Source organism: Crassostrea angulata, chromosome 1 (assembly GCF_025612915.1).
Source record: "Crassostrea angulata isolate pt1a10 chromosome 1, ASM2561291v2, whole genome shotgun sequence".
Lineage (NCBI taxonomy): Eukaryota > Metazoa > Mollusca > Bivalvia > Ostreida > Ostreidae > Magallana > Magallana angulata.
Window position 1 is genome coordinate 35,757,830 of NC_069111.1, and position 14,844 is coordinate 35,772,673.

Sequence of the window (14,844 nt, forward strand, 5' to 3'; positions counted from 1 at the left end):
AAAACTTCAATTTTTCCTTTACCTACCGTAAAAATTTGAGCCTAATATCTCTTATAGTTAAGGAGAACAACAGAAGACAAAATACCCATATAAAAATAAGAAAAATCTCAATATCTCAAAAACGAATGTGACGTCATCAATACAAAAAAATTTCCAATCACGTTCAGGCCACTATCTATCACATCCAAAATTTTGATTGAAATCGGCCGAGCCGTTTCTGAGAATTCGCGTGCACAAAAAAAGGCAGAAAAATAATAATAACTAGACACGATCTCGTTGCGAGCAACGAGGAGGTCTTCCGTGCGATTTTTTGAAGGTTATATGGCCTTGACTTTGATATTTGACCCTTTATCTCCTTATTGGGGCAACAACAAAAAAATTGATGGTTGAATTTTATTAGGAACATCATTCTCAGCATTTTATTCTATATTGACTTTCAAAATAATGTTTTTTAAAATATTTGTTCTGTTTGAGGTATGTTATCAAAGTTTGGTACTTCTGGCCCCTTAAAACCCATTAAAACCCCTTAATACGGAACACATGATAAAATAATTATAATATGTTGTTAGATAAATGTGAGATGAACATTTTTGCTTCCTAAACATATAACAAAACATTTTTCAGTAAAGTGCTATGGAAGAAAGACTTTAGAGCCCTTTTGGTCCCTAAATTGAAGGGCCAGCCCCTTTTTCTTGGCATCATATGAAAGTTCTTTTGATATTAAACATATTTTGTTCAACAAGTTTTTAGAAATTCTTTGCCGTTTTTGAGCTATCTGGGATATGACGTTTTAGGGGCCGACCCCTAATCTTCTTATTGGGGCCAGATAACGAAAATTTTATGATTGAATATTGTTTAAAACATCATTCTAAACATCTTTTATTCTATATTGCTTTTCAAAATATTTGTCCTTTTTGAGATATATTCGATCGAAGTTTTGGATTTTTGGCCCCTTAAAACCCCTAATTACGTAACGCATAATAAAAAATTTATAATGTATAGTTTTATTAGTAAAAGATGAACATTTTTGCTTCTTAAACATATTACAAAACATTTCTCAGTAAAGTGCTATAGAAGAAAGACTTTAGAGCCCTTTTGGCCCCTAAATTGAAGGGCCAGCCCCTTTTTGATGGAATCATACGAAAGTTCTTTTAATATTAAACATATTTTGTTTAACAAGTGTTTAGAAATTCTTTGCCGTTTAAGAGCTATCTGGGAAAGGACATTTTAGGGGCCGACCCCTAATCTCCTTATTGGGGCCAGATAACGAAAATTTTATGATTGAATATTGTTTTAAACATCATTCTAAGCATCTTTTATTCTATATTGCTTTTCAAAATATTTGTCCTTTTTGAGATATATTCGATCGAAGTTTTGGATTTTTGGCCCCTTAAAACCCCTAATTACGTAACGCATAATAAAAATTTATAATGTATAGTTTTATTAGTAAAAGATGAACATTTTTGCTTCTTAAACATATTACAAAGTATTTCTCAGTAAAGTGCTATGGGAGCAAGACTTTAGAGCCCTTTTGGCCCCTTATTTAAGGGACCAGCCCCTTTTTCTTGTTATCAAACGGAAGATCCTGTAAATATAAATTTTATTTGCTCTATATATTATGATAAAATATTTTCAGGAACGGAGATAAAGAACGAAAACCATTAAAAATTACGTCGTTTTTTTAAACTCGATTTTCGGGTCCAGGCGAGCTTCGACGCCTTTGAAGCCAGACAACCACAAATGCCTTTAAACACATCTACAATCTTTTGTCTACAATCCCTGAAAATTTAAATTCAATATCTTTTTTCGTTTAGGAGGAGATAGCAGGACAAAATGACCCTCTAAAAATCACTAAAACGTCAATATCTCCCGAACGGAAATGACGTCATTAAAAAAAAATTATATATAAGGTTTTTATCAATATCTACAAGATCTGAAATTTTCACGAAAATCGGTCAAGTCGTTTTCAAAAAATCGCTTGTACAAAAAAGCGTAAGAAAAAAAAAATAAAAGGGAAAAAGAAACAAAGCAATAACAATAAGGTCTTCCGTTGGAAACGGAAGACCTTAATAATAGGGAAAAAGAAACAAAGCAATAACAATAAGGTCTTCCGTTGGAAACGGAAGACCTTAACTAGACACGATCTCGTTGCGAGCAACGAGGAGGTCTTCCGTTCGATTTTTAGAATGAAATATGACATCATCGACTTTGATTTTCGACAGCAATATGTTATGGAAAAGGAGTGAAGTACTAATGCTTTATTGTATTGTTTTTGTATAAGTTCTCTTGCTTTTTTTAACTTAATCTAGCTTTAATAACCTTTCACAAAATGGCTCACATTATAGGGCTATAGATAAAAGATTTTAGAGCTCTTTGATCCCCTAATTTAAGGGGCAAGTCCCTTTTTCTTGGATTCAAATGAAAGGACATTTCATTCTGAACACATTTTGTCAACAAGTGTTTAGAAAATTTTGGGCCCCTAAAAACCTTTAATTACGTAACACATGATAAAATCATTACATTGCTTGAATATATTACTATAAGATAAACACATTTGCTTCTATAACATTTCACAAAATCTTTCTCAGTAAAGGGCTACAGATTAAAGACTTTAGAGCCCTTTGGTCCCCTTTTATTAGGGGCCAGCCCCTTTTTCTTGATATGGAATGAAAGGTCATTAAATTCTAAACAAATTTTGTTCAACAAGTGTTTAGAAATTCGTTACCGTTTTGGAGATATATGAGAAAGAAGGTTTTAGGGGCCGGTCCCTTTTCGCCTTTTAGGGGGCGTTTAACGAAATTTTGACGGTTGCAATTTGTTGAGAACATCATTTTGAACAACTTTTCTTTTATACTGCATTACAAAATATTTTTCCTTTCTGAGATATGGGTGATCAAATTTTTTGACTGTTGGCCCCTAAAAACCCTTAATTACGTAACACATGATAAAATCATTACATTGCTTGAATACATAACTATAAGATTAACTCATTTGCTTCTATAATATTTCACAAAATATCTCTCAGTAAAGGGCTACGGATTAAAGATTTTAGAGCCCTTTGGTCCCCTAATTTGAGGGGCCAGCCCCTTTTTCTTGATTTCAAATAAAAGGTCATTTAATTCTACACCAATTTTGTTCAACAAGTGTTTAGAAATTCGTTACCGTTTTGGAGATATATGAGAAAGAAGGTTTTAGGGGACGGTCCCTTATCTTCTTTTAGGGGCCGTTCAACGAAATTTTGACGGTTGCAATTTGTTGAGAACATCATTTTGAACAACTTTTCTTTTATACTGCATTACAAAATATTTTTCCTTTCTGAGATATGGCTGATCAAATTTTTTGACTTTTGGCCCCTAAAAACCCTTAATTACGTAACACATGATGAAATCATTACATTGCTTGAATACAGAACTATAAGATAAACACATTTGCTTCTATAATATTTCACAAAATATCTCTCAGTAAAGGGCTACAGAGATTTTAGAGCCCTTTGGTCCCCTAAGTTGAGAGGCCAGCCCCTTTTTCTTGATATCAAATAAAAGGTCATTTAATTCTACACCAATTTTGTTCAACAAGTGTTTAGAAATTCGTTACCGTTTTGGAGATATATGATAAAGAAGGTTTTAGGGGCCGGTCCCTTTTCGCCTTTTAGGGGCCGTTTAACGAAATTTTGACGGTTGCATTTTGTTAGGAACATCATTTTGAACAACTTTTCTTCTGTACTGCATTACAAAATATTTTTCCTTTCTGAGATATGGGTGATCGAAATTTTGGACTTTTGGCCCCTAAACACCCTTAATTACGTAGCACATGATAAAATCATTACATTGCTTGAATACATAACTGTGAGATAAACATATTTGCTTCTATAATCTATTACAAAATATCCCTCGGTGAAGAGCTATGGGTAAAAGACTTTAGAGCCTTCTAGGTCCCTAATTTTAGGGGCCAGCCCCTTTTTCCTGATATCAGCCGAAAGGTCTTGTAAATATAAGCCTTTTTACATTACATGTTTTAATAAAATATTTTCCAGAGAAAAGATACAGAGAGAAAAGCGCAAAAATTTACGACGCTTTTTTAATGTCAATTTTCGAGCCCTAGCGAGCTTTGGCGCCAGAAGTGCTAAACTTACAAAACAACAACCATGCAAAACTTCAATCTTTCCTTTACCAACCGTAGAAATTTGAGCTTAATATCTCTTATACTTGAGGAGAACGACAGAAGACAAAATACCCATATAAAACTTAGAAAAATCTCAATATCTCAAAAACGGATGTGACGTCATCAACACAAAATTTTTTTAATCAGGTTCAGACCAATATCTATCATATCTGAAACTTTCATTGAGATCGGCCGAGCCGTTTTTGAGAAATCGCGTGCACAAAAATAGGAAAAAAAAAATAATAATAACTAGACACGATCTCGTTGCGAGCATCGAGGAGGTCTTCCGTTCGATTTTTAGAATGAAATATGACATCATCGACTTTGATTTTCGACAACAAAACATGTTATGGAAAAAGGAGTATTGTATCGCTTTTTATAAGTTCTCTTGCTTTTTTAAATACTTGCATTTCTTTCAATGAAGATAAAAAAGATCAAACTTGTTTACCTCTGGTCCCACAAAAATCCTAATTGGGTAACGCAAGAGATAATCATTATATTGTTAGGATATATAAACGTATTATACCTAATCTAGCTTTAATAACCTTTCACAAAATTGCTTTCATTAAAGAGCTATAGATAAAAGATTTTAGAGCTCTTTGATCCCCTAATTTAAGGGGCAATCCCTTTTCCTTGGATTCAAATGAAAGGACATTTAATTCTGAACACATTTTGTCAACAAGTGTTTAGAAATTCGTTACCGTTTTGGAGATATATGAGAAAGAAGGTTTTAGGGGCCAATCCCTTATCTCCTTTTAGGGGCCGTTTATCGAAATTTTGAAGGTTTGAACAGCTTTCGTCGTACTGCATTTCAAAATATATTTCCTTTCTGAGATATGGGTGATCAAAATTTTGGACTTTTGGCCCCTAAAACCCTTAATTACGTAACACATGATAAAATCATTACATTGCTTTGATACATAACTATAATATAAACACATTTGCTTCTATAACATTTCACAAAATATCCCTCAATAAAGGGTAATAGATAAAAAACTTTAGAGCCCTTTTGCATCATTTTGAACAACTTTTCTTCTGTACTGCATTTAAAAATATTTTACCTTTCTGGGATATGGGTGATCAAAATTTGGGACTTTTGGTCCCTAAAAACCCCAAATTACAAAACACATGCAAAACCAATACATTGCTTTGATACATAACTGCAGGATAAACACATTTTCTTCTATAACATTGCACAAAATATCCCTCAATAAAGGGTTATAGATAAAATACTTTAGAGCCCTTCGGTCCCCTAATTTTAGGGGCCAGTCCCTTTTTCTTGATATTAAATGAAAGGTTATTTAATTCTATACAAATTTTGTTCAACAAGTGTTTAGAAATTCGTTACCGTTCTGGAGATATATGAGAAAGAAGGTTTTAGGGGCCGATCTCATAACTCCTTATAGGGGCCGTTTAACGAAATTTTGAAGGTTGCATTTTGTTGAGAACATCATTTTGAACAACTTTTCTTCTGTATTGCATTACAAAATATATTTCCTCTCTGAGATATGGGTGATCAAAATTTTGGACTTTTGGCCCCTAAAAACCCTTAATTACGTAACACATGATAAAATCATTACATTGCTTGAATACATAACTATAAGATAAACACATTTGCTTCTATAACATTTCACAAAATATTTCTCAGTAAAGGGCTACGGATTAAAGACTTTAGAGCCCTTTGGTCCCCTAATTTTAGGGGCCAGCCCCTTTTTCTTGATATCAAATAAAAGGTCATTTAATTCTACACAAATTTTGTTCAACAAGTGTTTTGAAATTTGTTACCGTTCTAGAGATATATGAGAAAGAAGGTTTTAGGGGCCGGTCCCTTATCTCCTTTTAGGGGGCGTTTAACGAAATTTTGACGGTTGCATTTTGTTAAGAACATCATTTTGAACAACTTTTCTTCTGTACTTCATTACAAAATATATTTTCATTCTGAGATATGGGTGATCAAAATTTTGGACTTTTGGCCCCTAAAAACCCTTAATTATGTAACACATCATAAAATCATTACATTGCTTGAATACATAACTGTGAGATAAACATATTTGCTTCTATAATCTATTACAAAATATCCCTCGGTAAAGAGTTATGGGTGAAAGACTTTAGAGCCCTTTAGGTCCCTAATATTAGGGGCCAGCCCCTTTTTCTTGGTATCAAATGAAAGGTCATTTGATTATAATACATTTTGTTCAAGAAGTGTTCAAATATTCGTTACCATCCTTGAGATATCGGAGACAGAATGTTTTAGGGGCCGGTCCCTTATCTCCTTATTGGGGCCGCTGAACCAATATTTTAGGTTGCAATGTGTTAAGTACATCATTTTGAGCATCTTTTCTTTTATACTGCATTTCAAAATATTTTTCCTTTTTGAGATATAAGTGATCAAAGTTTTGGATTTTGACCCCTAAAAACCCCTAATTACGTAGCATATGAGAATTTCGTTATACTGCTTGGCTTCATAACTGAAAGATAAACATATTTGCTTCTATATTTTATTACAAAATATCCCTCGGTAAAGAGATATGGATAAAAGACTTTAGAGCCTTCTAGGTCGCTAATTTGAGGGGCCAGCCCCTTTTTCTTGATATCAGCAGAAAAGTCTTGTAAATGTAAACGTTTTTTACATTACATGTTTTAACAAAATATTTGCTTTGGCGCAAGTAGTGCTAAACATACAAAACAACAATCATGCAAAACTTCAATCTTTCCTTTACCTACCGTAAAAATTTGAGCTTAATATCTCTTATAGTTTAGGAGAACAACAGAAGACAAAATACCCATATAAAAATTATAAAAATCTCAATATCTCAAAAACGGATGTGACGTCATCAATACAAAAAAATTTCCAATCAAGTTCAGACCACTATCTATCACATCCTAAAATTTGATTGAGATCGGCCGAGCCGTTGCTGAGAAATCGCGTGCACAAAAAAGGGGAAAAAATAAAAATAATAAGAATAGGGAAAAAGAAACCGAAGAAAAACAATAAGGTCTTCCGTTGGAAACGGAAGACCTTAATAAGAATAGGGAAAAAGAAACAAAGCAATAACAATAAGGTCTTCCGTTGGAAACGGAAGACCTTAATAATAGGGTAAGAATCGGCTATGTTCGTTTACTACACCTGTTTAAAACACAAGATAGATCTCTGCCATTCAGTGAACTGAAAAATGCTTAGAAATAAAATATAACCAACTGAGGACTGAACGGCATAGCTATGCCATTAGTCATCTTTACAGTCCTCCGAGTTACCTCAGGTTTCAGTTGACTGAATGACAGAAATTAATTCTGTAAAACAGCAATGTATGGATCAACAGTTTGCTTCAAAGCAAATTAAAACAAACATATAGAATACATGTATCTCTAGTAACTGTGTCTGTGTAACAAGTGTTCGAGTTCCTTAACTCTAACCACACTATAGATAAAATCGGTATAAACAAACGTATAGTAAAAGCAAATCAATCAACATAACCATAAAAATATATATTAAACTCATATCAAGTGCAAGTTGTCATTACGTGCGTACATCATCAATATTTTCACATTTCTGTCACCGTGTACTTTTTCTTCCATGGGTTAAGATTAAATGAAAACCGAAATCGTCTCATCTGTAAAAGAAAATTATATAGCATTGAACAAATTGTAAAAGAGGTAAACAATTAATTATCATAAAAATCAATGAAACAAGCTCAAAAACAAATAAAACCGCAAATATTCAGCCTATGAAACTACAGATAGTTAATATTCAGCCCTTTATGTATTTGAAACACACGCAACAACGCATTTATAAAATGTAAACACATTGATTGGAGTGGACAATAAAAATATAATTGAAAGCACTTAACGACACAGTGACATTTTCTTGACCATCTGCATCTTCTTCAGGCTATAAGCTATTTGTATTCCTTCTAATCCAAGAAAAGCTGAACAGACACTAAAATGTACTAATCAATTTCCCATCTATTCACGATCTCAATTTAAGGGGTCCTGATTAAATGTCTTATAATTAATTTGATTTTATATCCAGGTCTTGAGGAGCACAACCGTTAATTTGTAAAGGAGTTGTGTTATCATACAGTTTATACAATGTCTTATATACCAATTCAATACATTGTTTTGGGTTATTTACAATTAACCGATGAGTGATCTTGTACATGTACTGATTACATTCGTTCCAGCCGAAAAACTTGCTATATTACATGATGTTTTAAAAAAAGAATACCATGTTTCCTTCCTGTGATATCGGTTTCATTGTGTTGTTGGGGGATCATTTTCTGACATCACAAAGCTCTGGAAAAAAAGTGTCTGGTTAGTATTAAAATCGATTTATGATTGTAAATAAGTACGATTAAATTTCTTGGACTTGTATTTAATGTTATTACGGCATTGACCTACCTTTTCATAAGAAACACTTGCAGGGCAATCAGTGGATGCTGTTCTTTCCGTCAAAAATGATTCGGATTTCTTGCTTTATTACGAAGTTTTTCATATATACCCTTTTTCTATAAATAAAATACAAATTGAATTGTTATTATTGATGTGTATTCAGACATTTTATTAAAAAAAATCATATTTTTTTTTAGATTTTTGATTTTTGATTTTAGTTACCTTGGTTTCCACCAACGGAGCAGTGGATTTAGATGCTGACTGACTTCGTGATACAGAAGTGGTTTCCTTTTTACTGTGTTCTGCAATACTTAAGAAAGTACCAACGGCTGGATATTTGTTCTTTAAACCTTGCATCACCTGACAAGTAATACAAAACGTTCATGCATCAGATGTTGATCATAAGTACGAACGCTCAATTATACCAAAACTATTGCAGTTTTTTTGTAGATGGTCTTGAAAGCTAACAGATGCAAAAGGAAGTTTTCTTCAGAAAATAAAGATCAAATCATAGTAGTAAATTTTCTTTCCCGTATTCTCACCTTTTTGTTTACAGTACGTGCGAAACAAATATTAAAAAAAACCTAGAAAATATCAGAAAAAAACCTCAAATAATGAAGACTCATAAATGTTCAATTTCAAAAGCAATTAAAAACACATTGTAAAGAAAATCTTGCCTGTAAGGAATTTGCAATAACAAAAATATATTGAAACACATCTGCTTTTTCATTAACGGCCAGAATTCCGAATAACCAGGTTACTCCTAACACTGGTAGAAGGGTTCCAAGGGACCGTAATCCGGACCTGTTTGTGCATACACAATATTCTTTAAATTAAAAAAAAAATAAACTAATCACTATTTATTATAATGAATTTTTTCTTAATTCTAATCCATTAACTGTTTATGTTCAAGTGATTCTTTTTTTAAAATTTCAGATTAAATGGTTATATTTCTCTTAAAATACTTAATAAATAGTTTGTTAATGCAGGTGATTTAAAAATAAATGGATAAGAGGTATAAAACCGTAAGTGAAGGTACACACAAGCTAAAGATAGAATTACGTACGTCGCCTTTTTCTGCAGCGAGGATTTTGTCATTGCACTGGAGGCACACAGTACCCTTACCAGTGAAATGATTATCAGTATGTTTGACTGAAATAAGATGAAGTACATCGTGTAGCCATTTTTACGTGACAAATGTACCATAAATATATTCTCCATACATATTTTACATTTGTAAAAATATTTTAGACTTTCCTTAATCTCATTGCCAATTTTACATATTGTTTCTGTTTCAAGCACATGTACATGATTTGTTTCTATTATTTCAAAATAACTTAGAAGATTTTTGTTGCAAATTAGTTTAATAGTCATTGATTTGTACTTTGAACTTAATTATGATTAGGGTAACTAAGGTTTAAACATTGCTTTAAAATAACCAAGTAACGAGTAACAACATTATCATGTATCATTTAACTTTATTTTTCCGATATAATCAATATTAACATACGTAGTACTTACAACACTAATTATACAGACTGGAATGATAAACATGTAGAGTGAACCGCTTTCCATGGACAACCAACAACTATACAGACAAACTAATGCGTATATATCTGATAGAATCAAAATAGCGGGCGCGTATATCAATTTCTGAAAAAAAAGTATTTAAAAATTTCGTAATATAAATACATACTAATATTTAAGGTGATAATCTTTTCCCCAGAACGCTCCAAGAGTTGTTGTTGTAATTATAACTGGAATACCTAGAATCAGTGCATATAAAACTTGATATATACTTTTTTTTTTAAAAATAAATGGACATTACTTTGCTTAACCGTGCTTGTAGAAGAGAACTAGAGAACTATTACGAACTAAAATCATGTATTGAAATTACGGAACACATATATACTGATGGTTATTCAAAATCAAGCAATAATTTAAACAGTATTAAAAAACTTCTATGACGTCACCCATTGTATTTGTCAATCGTTTATTTTTACTATTCAATCAACAGTGGTTGGATATATAAATATCCAACTGATGGGCAGTTGGATATTTTTAATATCCAACCGCCCGTCAGTTGGATATTCAAATATCCAACACTGCATAAAACAAATAAAAATGACAAAATGTTAAAACATGCGTTTCCAATATAAATCCAAATTTATAGAATCTTGTCAACCGTAAATGTATATCCGATAAGCCACAAATAAAATTTCAGCAGAAATGTCTCCTTTTCTTAATTTTGATAGATTTGGGATCACATATAAATAACTTCCATAAACACTTTTAGACTTCCTCTTTGAACCTTGAACCATATCACTCCTTTTCCTTAGTTTTAACAATTTAGGGAATATTGTCGCACTTTTACTTCATAAGGCTCCTATAAATTTTTTAACAAATCATCGTCTGTTAATTTTCGTCAAATTTCTGATTTGTCCTTTCTCCTTGCAAGTCTAAAATATCATTCAAACGGTATTCGTGTCTTTCCCGGTAGTGTAGACCTCTAGATCCATATACATTGAATGTACTTTGCGTTAAAAAATTCATCATCTACATTTAAGTCTGCTCAGTACAGCGTAATGGTTTACTATGACATGCGCACCTGTTCACTCGTCCATGAATTAAAGGTGTGTTTGGTTAGGCTATTGTGGATGGTACTATTAGAATCTCAAATGAGCTTGATGCTTTTGTATTACAGCACAGTTTGATATATGAATGGGTCAATGCTTCTGGGAGGTTCAATGGGGGAACTTTTTAAGTAAGATAAATAACGAGATAGTGTTGAATAGTTTATCCATTACATAAACATGAGTAGTTTTAGAACAGTAATACACGTTGATGCAGTGAGTCAACGACAAAAACAAATTGACCTATACATGTATTACAAATTTTGTTAATAATTGATGCTTTTTAATTCAAAATGCCTTTAAAAGTTGAAAACATCCAGGTGGAAATAACATTTCAATACAAACTAAGAATGTAAAACAAAACATTTATCTTTTTAAAAATTGGACAGCAATATCAGCATAAACATACCAGACATGTGTATGACGAATACCTTGATTTATATTCATGACATTTTGATAGTGTTATATCAACAAGAGCACAGAGGGCTCATTTGATATACAATATTTAAAGTACGAGATTTGATGTTTGCAAATATGCGTGATTATGCTATATTTTTACACAATTGTGGGGAATATACCCTGATAATTTACATTTAGAACTGTTAGGTTTCCTAAGAATATTGCCTTCTATATTCTATCACTTCGATATTTGAGTTTGAAATTTTCTTGGCTTTCGTATATACCAGATTTAAATCACATTAACGAGACCGAATCTGATTATTTCTACCCTGTAAATTTTTATAGAATTTCTTGTATGTAGTTTTACTTTGATATAGATATTTTTTACATAAAAAAGTTTATTCTACATCCCGATTTCCCAGGTGGTCGTCTGGAAAGTTAAATATAGATCAAATAATCACATTTCTTATATTCTTAATTTTTATATAAATCTGTCCTAAGGATACATTTTGATTTCAAATCTATAAATAATTTATAAAATAAAACCAGATGATAAACTTTGAAAAAAAAACCTCCTCGATCGTCTTGTTTATGAATAATATCAAATTTAAAGTTGATTTTTTTCAATCTCATGTCTCTCTTAATTTGTCATATATAATGGGCAATAAAAATCAATGATTAAATGAATAACACTATTTTTACTTTTTATATGTTTCTTATTGCGGCCTGTCAATACGTTATATATGTTGGTTTCTCGAAAAATCAGTTGAGCGTGCCATGCCTTATGTAGGCTTTCTGAAGGTTCACAATATCGAAAACGATCCTGTTGTATGTCCTATTTAAGTATTCTAATCGAGCTTGTTCATAAAATCACAATTTCTAAACTTATGAACACAAGAAGAAGGTTAATTTTGTATATAAACACAACAAAAGAAAGTTATATTTTTGCATTTACAACTGCATTAAAATGATTAAATTTTAAAAGTAATACCCGCTCGAATATACTCGGCTACGTTAAAAATACGAAAGATTTGATCAGTTTTTATAATCACAGATACGTTTAGTAAGTTTTCGAAATAAATTCAATTTTGCATCACAAAGAAACATCTATGAACGATAACATACTGTAAACGTACTACAGTTGCCTGTGTATTCTATTTAGCGCTTTCGGCGGAATGCGGCTTCCGCTAAATCAAGTACATCCGCAGGGGTGTTAAGGAAGCATATGGGCAATTTAGCGTCTTATTTTGACTGTTTTATCAAAATCGTGAAATCAAATAACTATTTTGAATTAGATAAAAAACTTAGTATTATCATTTAAAATAGATGTCAGTGCAATAAAATCAGGTAGTACATTACTGCCACATTGGTGCATTATCACGTAACCACTATATAAATAGCTTATGTATATTCCTTAAGATAAATTGAGATAGAACAACAATACACCGCGGTTTCTAAAATAAAAAAAACTTACGAAGTGTAGGCAAAACATCTCAGTTTAATCAAAACTGCTGCTAGAATTCTATGTCCTTTGAATTAAATAGTTATTCATCCGGCTCTCGTAAATCCTTCCTAACTTCTATAAAGTTTGCACGGAAAACGGTATGTTGCATCAAAACAACACACAACATTGGATTCTAGCAGCACTTTTCAATTAAAGCATTAATCAAACTAACGAAACGTATAAAGTTCAATACATACGGGGTAGTGTTGTTCTAGTCGGATTTTTATATCATAAACAACGACAGCGGAAAGCCTGGCCGAGAAATAAAAGTAAATTTACATACCTTTTAGCGAATGATTGTTAAATCTAACATCTCTCCCAGTATTCTTATGTTCAATTCTCAATAAATCACACCACAATACTTTATTAGAGTTCTTAGATTAGTTATATTTTGAATATGTTTACAATGCTTTTCGATCGAATTCACACGACATTCAACTTTTGGTCATGACGTCATCAATTTATCAATCTACGTAATACAAACTTATTTCTGAAATAAATTGTCTTCAGTATTTTTGTTATTTGTTTTTGATCTACGTATCGTTGCTTAGATATTTGAATATGTACATAATAACTAAGATTTGAGATTTCACAGAATTACATGCAACTCAGATTCCGTATGCTTCCTAACACTTAATATATGTTTAAGAATACTAGTCAAATTCAGAAAAGGCTAATTCATATCCACGCCAACTGCTTAAAAAGCTTAATACCGCCAAATACCGTACACGCCAAATATAAAACGTTTACATGCTTGATATTTAGCAGATTGTAAAGGGATGTAATGCATCATAAATTAAAAAAGAAATTCAATGGTTGGATACCAACTGAAGCGCCTTAACCAATCGTTTATATGAACAAGCAAATCTGTAAAAAAAAAAAAAGGGAGGCTATTTGAAAGTGCACAAAAAGTTTGTATAAGTATCCCTCAACAATAAGATTATAAAATGTACCCTACGTCGTAAATTAACAATCAAGGTTGAGTATGCGTACTCACTGTAACACTGTAACTTTTGTTTTGTCCTTACAGAAATTAACAGAGAATAATATACGATCTCCCATGATTTGCGATGATATATGATTTTTATCCAAATACTTGTGTTTTTTTATCCCCAAGCCTTGGTGAAGGGATAGAAAACACACTACGAGTTGGATAAAATCAAAACAAAAACGTACCTTTACACTTTTCACCAAACAATGCCGTTTCTTTTTCATTCTACGTCAATCATCCCCCTTAAGCTATGTCATGTTTAACTATGATGTCATGTGGCGTAAGAACAGGCAGTGTAATATCAAAAATTTATCCCATGAGTGTTATCCACCGTATATTGAGATAAACAGGTGATAAATACTGTCCATTCACTTTTATACAATTAAGCCCGGTTGTGGTTCATATAAAACAAGGAGTGTTCAATCACTTACCCCATATGGCTAACAGAAACCAGTGGACTCTTGATATAGACTTGAAGTTGTTTGCCACGTACATGGCGTAGTACGTGACTATAATACTCATGAAGTAATAAACTCCCATTCCTAGCATACTGAAGCAGCTGACCAGAAAAAAATAATGAATAATGACCGTAGTTGCGATGCAGGCACCCTAAAATATTAGAAATTCAAATAACTTTTTTTCTTTCAACATTTATACGCTTTTACATTTCTGAACACATTTTTTGAGATGAAACATGACATTTGTGTTTTATATTATGCATTATGTAAGTTGTAGTATAATGTTTTCTCGAGCTAACCTTCATATAA

General features: G+C 32.0%; 1 pseudogene; it reads right to left on the reverse strand.

Annotated features, from left to right (window-relative positions):
• Positions 1 to 9,143: 9,143 nt before the first annotated feature.
• Positions 9,144 to 14,844, reverse strand: part of LOC128192266 (adhesion G protein-coupled receptor B1-like) — a 29,950-nt pseudogene continuing 24,249 nt past the window's right edge.